This window comes from Electrophorus electricus, chromosome 6, assembly GCF_041902795.1.
Source record: "Electrophorus electricus isolate QZ-2024a chromosome 6, ASM4190279v1, whole genome shotgun sequence".
Classification (NCBI taxonomy): domain Eukaryota; kingdom Metazoa; phylum Chordata; class Actinopteri; order Gymnotiformes; family Gymnotidae; genus Electrophorus; species Electrophorus electricus.
The window spans coordinates 33,540,172-33,547,667 of record NC_137502.1 but is presented as its reverse complement, the minus strand read 5'-3'; the positions used below and the strand labels follow the sequence as shown (position 1 = coordinate 33,547,667).

The following is a 7,496-nucleotide window of genomic DNA, read 5'->3' as shown; positions in this document are numbered from 1 at the left end:
ATCAATGTAAGGGCAGGTTTTTTTGTTTTGTTTCCCCCACACTTTTAGTTGTACTACAACAAACAATCTTCCAGAAATGACTGACTGACTTGGGGCAAACATGATTACACACCACAATCAATGAGGTCTTGCCTGACCTTCCAGAGATGATGAAGGATATTCTAGAAGAGACCTTCCATTCCCTTGGGCTGGCGACATATGATTTTCAGTTCAAGCCTGCAAAGTCCTGGTTGTGTGGGAGCTGAGATAGTAGGCGGCATTCAAGAGAAAGCTAAAATATAAAAGCATTCACATTGTATACTTACACAGAAAATTATTTATTTTATTTGCAGCCTAGGCTCCTGAAACCAGTAGCACTTGTGTTGATGCCTCCCCAGGACCACCTGCATTCTTGCAGTCACTTTCACCTACAAGTTAATTCTCAACCTCGTCCAACAGCTGCCAAAACCCTCATAAAGAATGGATGGATACCTTTATGATCCATGGGCTACATTCCCAGACAAATTGATGCGATCATTCGACAGAGGAAAAAAACCTACCTAGACCACGAATGAGAAAGGAAGCGATCTGGATTGTAGTGTGTGAGATGATGTCCAAGACTTTATGCATAAATCAAAGGAACTCTACTGATGGTGGCAAAATATCCTCCATCTGTGCAAGACAGAATAGAGACTTGATTGGGCTGGATGAATAAATGGAGATATTGGCTTGGTGCTAACACAAAATAAATATGTGAAGGATCTACTTCATGAAGAGGCTGAACAAATTTAACCTTACCCCTAATATCACCAACTACCAAAAACAAGGACTTCAATATAATTTATTAAAAACTGATGCAGTAGAATCTTTTTAAACTTGATCTGGTGATAGCCAAGGGCCGCCATTCTCGCAGTCAAACTTGCCCTAGAGCAATGGAGACACTGGTTAGAAGGGGCTGAACACCCCTTCTTGGTATACACAGACCATCGAAACCTAGAGTACCTACGGTCAGCTCGATGACTCAATCCAAGACAAGCTAGGTGGTCTCCCGGTTTAACTTCACTGTGTCTTACAGACCCGGTTCCAAGAATCAAAAGGTAGATGCCTTGTCACAGATCTATGACAAGAGAGAGACCAACCCGAATCCAGAGACCATCCTGCCTAATAGCTGCTTCCTAGCTCCCATACGTTGGCTCTTCCAAGACGACCTGGAGAATGCTCTGAAGGATGAACTTAGCCCAGAGGAATGCCCCCCAGAAACACAATACATTTCAGCTTCCCACAGAGGAACATGACTAGAATGGGCTCATACTACATTATGTAACGGACATCTGGGTATCACTCGCACCACGTAACTTTTGGTGGCCATCCCTTCCTCACGATATGCGTGCTTTACATGATGTCTTGTGTAGTCTGTGCCCAGTCACGCACCCATCGCACTATCCCTGCTGGAAAGCTACAGTCCCCGCCACATCGCCCCTGGACCCACATTGCAACAGACTTCATCACAGACTTACCTGCCTCTGAGAGAAACATGGTCATAATGCTGGTAGTGGACAAGCTGTCTAACATGTCGCCTCATTCCTTTTCCTCACTTGCCTATGGACTTGGAAACCGCAGAAGCCATGTTCACTTAAGTATTTTGCATATTTGGTCTAGCAGAAGAGATCTGATCATGGATCCAAATTTACATCAAGTCAGGAGGCAGTTTTGTAAACTAGGAATATAACTTGAATCTCTCCTCTGGTCATCATCCCCAGTCGACTGGGTAACTCAAGAGGTCGGAAGGTTCCTCCACCAGTAGTGTACCTCACAAACTGACTGGCACAAATTCCTCACATGGGCGGAATACGCCCGCAACTCGCTCACGCACTCCTCCACTTGGCTCACTCCCTTTGAATGCGTCCACGGTCATCTAAGATGCTCCTATTCTGCCTGTAGTGTTGAGGTATAGTACATTATAAAAGCAAGTGACAGTACATTATGTAAAAAACAAACAAACAAAAAAAAACAGTTAAATGAGTCATATAATGAGGATTTGACAATTAAATAATGCTGTTTGATATGCTACCTGCATAGAAATATTACTGAAATGATTCTCTTAACAGTGTGATCATGTTAATTTATCATAAAAAAGGCAATTGGATTTATTGGTTCCAAATGCACTTTTTTGTCAATTGCACTAGTTTTAAACTGTACAATTTATAAATTGTTCTGTAAAGTTGTTTACATGGTTACTGTATTGTCAGAATATCTCAGCAAAAATCAAAGGTTCTAGGTTGTGTTTTGTTTTTTCTTCGTAAAAACAACATTTTTTATTTTCTACAGCGTGCGTTTCAGAAGTGGTCAATCAACTATTATTTTTAGCATTTATCATTTACTAAACTATAGTCTTGTTTAGATTGTGTGCATTTTCCTGATGCCTCACGGTTAGCATAGGCATATTCGTTATACATTGTTGTATATTGCGCAAATAAAATCTTCATTTAACAGGGAAATGTTTCATAGCCTAGAATCACAAAAGCTCTCATTCCAGCCCTAATATGGCGCTCAGGAATAACATTAATGCAGCCGCAGTTTTGAATTGTCGGTTGAACTGTTGCTTCGTTTATCTTAAAGCAACGTTTTTTTTCACTGACGGCATGTTAGTAAAGTGTTCAGCAACACTTTAACTGATAACACATGTTAAACAACTATGTTGAACAAAACTGCCATGAAATCGTTACATCAGCGCCTCGCTTCATAAACAAGTGGTCATTTCAAAGTGACAACCGTGTGCTAAGGCATCGCGTTTTATCGCTCCTTCAATCTGGCGTTCATTTCCCAGAGGGGAGGAGCACTACGACATAAGGAAAGCAATCGAGGACGAACAATTCATAAAGGTATTATGTCTACACATTGTCCCCCGTTAGAATTCGTCACATCGAACAAGCTCGTAACAGCAGATTCGCTGTTTGGCGCACACAATAACTGAACACTATTGTTAAATTAACATTATTGTTAATGAAGGCCAGGTGAGATGGGCACCTCGTCTCGGATTGTGTTCAGCTATTTAAAGCCCGGTTCGATTCAAGGAAATAGCTAGTCTTCCTTATTATCAGTCTCTCTAAACTTTTGTTTGGCTCTAATGGATGCATCAAGAGTCTCTGTGTTTGTGCTCCTGATTGCTGTCCTTAGTCTTGGTAAGTGTATTTTGGTGTTTCCTTTTTTCTTATGTGTTTCAGTGGATGACTTCTCCTGATAATCAACTTGACCACCCATCTCATGTTGTAGTATTAAGTTCTCCAGCAGAGCGACAGCAGCGAGGTGAAACTGGCTTGTTGCTATCACGAGTGATCAGAGACCACGAAGGTTTGAGTGCTCTTGACATTACGGTGTCTTTTTGGGATTTAACTACCAGGGCTCGGATGACCACTGTAGTTGTATCTGCAACTTATTTTGGCTAGGGTTAATGTCTACATCTTGCAGCTACCTGTGTCGTGTCTGTTTAGATGCTCATGGTGACCTGCCCCAGCTCAGACTACAGCTCCAGGATGAGGAAGGTGGCAATTCAGCTTTTGAACGTTCTGTAGTGGTGAAGGGAGGAACTAAGGGTGTTTGAAGGTAAAGTGTAAGCACTGGAGTGCTCCAGTCTGTTTTGGAGAACCTGTGTAGTAGCAAACCACTCACTCATGTGGGTGTAATCCTCCAGGATTTGAAATGGTTCATCAAGGAATGTTCTGCTTTCAGGTGGTGTGAGTCTAAGGGATGGCGTTCTCTGCAGCTATTGCCCTGTGCTGTGAACTTGCAGCAGGCCACCAGTACATGCCATCTGAATTGTCATGTGGGTCTGCATGGTCACAGGCTCTGGCAATTGAGTCTACCCTGCAAATGGTTTCTGAATAAATGTTCTCAAACTACTGGTCAACTTGCTTTCTTTTCCCAAAGACAAGTTTGCCTGGAGTGGTCTGGATCTTTTAAAAGCAGTATTTAAATTCCTGATTACATGAAGCCTACATTCCTGCCAATCTTGACTTAAATGGACCAAAAGACAGGTGAATTTACTGTTAATTCAGCTTGAATGAGTGGGGTGGATGTGTAATATGTCTGTATTTTGGAATGGAAGTACAGAAAGCTGGCTTTCTTTTGGCACAGAGGAGAGCTGGTATTCATAATGAGAGTTCAAGGCTGCAATGCCTTACCATGAACTACTTGGTAGCTTATTCTGTTACCATCATACATTGTTAACGGGCACAGTCATTCCACTGAATTGGTGTGTTGGCAAAGGACCCATTATCTTGGCCACTGTAGTGGAAACTATGCCAAAATTCACACATTCCATGTAAGAAACCTCTCAAAACAAATGGGGTGGTTTATATGCACTGACTTGATCAATGTAAGGGCAGGTTTTTTTGTTTTGTTTCACCCCCCCCCCCCCTTTTAGTTGTACTACAACAAACAATCTTCCAGAAATGACTGACTGACTTGGGGCAAACATGATTACACACCACAATCAATGAGGTCTTGCCTGACCTTCCAGAGATGATGAAGGGTATTCTAGAAGAGACCTTCCATTCCCTTGGGCTGGTGACATATGATTTTCAGTTCAAGCCGGCAAAGTCCTGGCTGCGTGGGAGCTGAGATAGTAGGCTGCATTCAAGAGAAAGCTAAAATATAAAAGCATTCACATTGTATTCTTACACAGAAAATTATTTATTTTATTTGCAGCCTAGGCTCCTGAAACCAGTAGCACTTCTGTTGATGCCTCCCCAGGACCACCTGCATTCTTGCAGTCACTTTCACCTACAAGTTAATTCTCAACCTCGTCCAACAGCTGCCAAAACCCTCATACAGAATGGATGGATACCTTTATGATCCATGGGCTACATTCCCAGACAAATTGATGCGATCATTCGACAGAGGAAAAAAACCTACCTAGACCACGAATGAGAAAGGAAGCGATCTGGATTGTAGTGTGTGAGATGATGTCCAAGACTTTATGCATAAATCAAAGGAACTCTACTGATGGTGGCAAAATATCCTCCATCTGTGCAAGACAGAATAGAGACGTGATTGGGCTGGATGAATAAATGGAGATATTGGCTTGGTGCTAACACAAAATAAATATGTGAAGGATCTAATTCACGAAGAGGCTGAACAAATTTAACCTTACCCCTAATATCACCAACTACCAAAAACAAGGACTTCAATATAATTTATTAAAAACTGAGGCAGTAGAATCTTTTTAAACTTGATCTGGTGATAGCCAAGGGCCGCCATTCTCGCACTCAACCTTGCTCTAGAGCAATGGAGACACTGGTTAGAAGGGGCTGAACACCCCTTCTTGGTATACACAGACCATCGAAACCTAGAGTACCTACGGTCAGCTCGATGACTCAATCCAAGACAAGCTAGGTGGTCTCCCGGTTTAACTTCACTGTGTCTTACAGACCCGGTTCCAAGAATCAAAAGGTAGATGCCTTGTCACAGATCTATGACAAGAGAGAGACCATCCTGCCTAATAGCTGCTTCCTAGCTCCCATACGTTGGCGCTTCCAAGACTTCCTGGAGAATGCTCTGAAGGATGACCCTAGCCCAGAGGAATGCCCCCCAGAAAAACAATACATTTCAGCTTCCCACAGAGGAACATTACTAGAATGGGCTCATACGACCTTATGTAACGGACATCTGGGTATCACTCGCACCACGTAAGTTTTGGTGGCCCTCCCTTCCTCACGATATGCGGGCGTTACATGATGTCTTGTGTAGTTTGTGCCCAGTCACGCACCCATCGCACTATCCCTGCTGGAAAGCTACAGTCCCCGCCACATCGCCCCTGGACCCACATTGCAACAGACTTCATCACAGACTTACCTGCCTCTGAGAGAAACATGGTCATAATGCTGGTAGTGGACAAGCTGTCTAACATGTCGCCTCATTCCTTTTCCTCACTTGCCTATGGCCTTGGAAACCGCAGAAGCCATGTTCGCTTATGTATTTTGCATATTTGGTCTACCAGAAGAGATCTGATCATGGCTCCAAATTTACATCAAGTCTGGAGGCAGTTTTGTAAACTAGGAATATAACTATGAATCTCTCCTCTGGTCATCATCCCCAGTCGACTGGGTAACTCAAGAGCTCGGAAGGTTCCTCCACCAGTAGTGTACCTCACAAACTGACTGGCACAAATTCCTCACATGGGCGGAAAACGCCCGCAACTCGCTCACGCACTCCTCCACTTGGCTCACTCCCTTTGAATGCGTCCACGGTCATCTAAGACGCTCCTAGTCTGTCTGTAATGTTGAGGAATAGTACATTATAAAAGCAAGTGACAGTACATTATTTAAAAAACAAACAAACAAACAAACAAACAAACAAAAAACAGTTAAATGAGTCATATAATGAGGATTTGACAATTAAATAATGCTGTTTGATATGCCAACTGCATAGAAATATTACTGAAATGATTCTCTTAACAGTGTGATCATGTTAATTTATCATAAAAAAGGCAATTGGATTTATTGGTTACAAATGCACTTTTTTGTCAATTGCACTAGTTTTAAACTGTACAATTTATAAATTGTTCTGTAAAGTTGTTTACATGGTTACTGTATTGTCAGAATATCTCAGCAAAAATCACAGGTTCTAGGTTGTGTTTTGTTTTTTCTTCGTAAAAACAACATTTTTTATTTTCTACAGCGTGCGTTTCAGAAGTGGTCAATCAACTATTATTTTTAGCATTTATCATTTACTAAACTATAGTCTTGTTTAGATGGTGTGCATTTTCCTGATGCCTCACGATTAGCGTAGGCATATTCGTTATACATTTGGCTTTCTTTTGGCACAGAGGAGAGCAGGTATTCACAATGAGAGTTCAAGGCTGCAATGCCTTACCATGAACTACTTGGTAGCTTATTCTATTACCATCATACATTGTTAACGGGCACAGTCATTCCACTGAATTGGTGTGTTGGCAAAGGACCCATTATCTTGGCCACTGTAGTGGACACTATGCCAAAATTCACACATTCCATGTAAGAAAGCTCTCAAAACAAATGGGGTGGTTTATATGCACTGATGATCAATGTAAGGACAGGTTTTTTTGTTTTGTTTCCCTCCCCCCCTTTTAGTTGTACTACAACAAACAATCTTCCAGAAATGACTGACTGACTTGGGGCAAACATGATTACACACCACAATCAATGAGGTCTTGCCTGACCTTCCAGAGATGATGAAGGATATTCTAGAAGAGACCTTCCATTCCCTTGGGCTGGCGACATATGATTTTCAGTTCAAGCCTGTAAAGTCCTGGCTGCGTGGGAGCTGAGATAGTAGGCTGCATTCAAGAGAAAGCTAAAATATAAAAGCATTCACATTGTATACTTACACAGAAAATTATTTATTTTATTTGCAGCCTAGGCTCCAGAAACCAGTAGCACTTGTGTTGATGCCTCCCCAGGACCACCTGCATTCTTGCAGTCACTTTCACCTACAAGTTAATTCTCAACCTCGTCCAACAGCTGCCAAAACCCTCATAA

The 7,496-nt window shown here is 42.1% G+C and overlaps 1 long non-coding RNA gene across 1 annotated transcript; it reads left to right on the top strand.

The window, feature by feature from the left end:
- Nucleotides 1-3,064: 3,064 nt before the first annotated feature.
- Nucleotides 3,065-3,856, top strand: LOC145658438 (uncharacterized). Its single transcript, XR_014124007.1, has 4 exons — nt 3,065-3,161; nt 3,253-3,330; nt 3,471-3,582; nt 3,709-3,856. It is a non-coding gene; the product is annotated as an uncharacterized LOC145658438 (long non-coding RNA).
- Nucleotides 3,857-7,496: the final 3,640 nt, after the last annotated feature.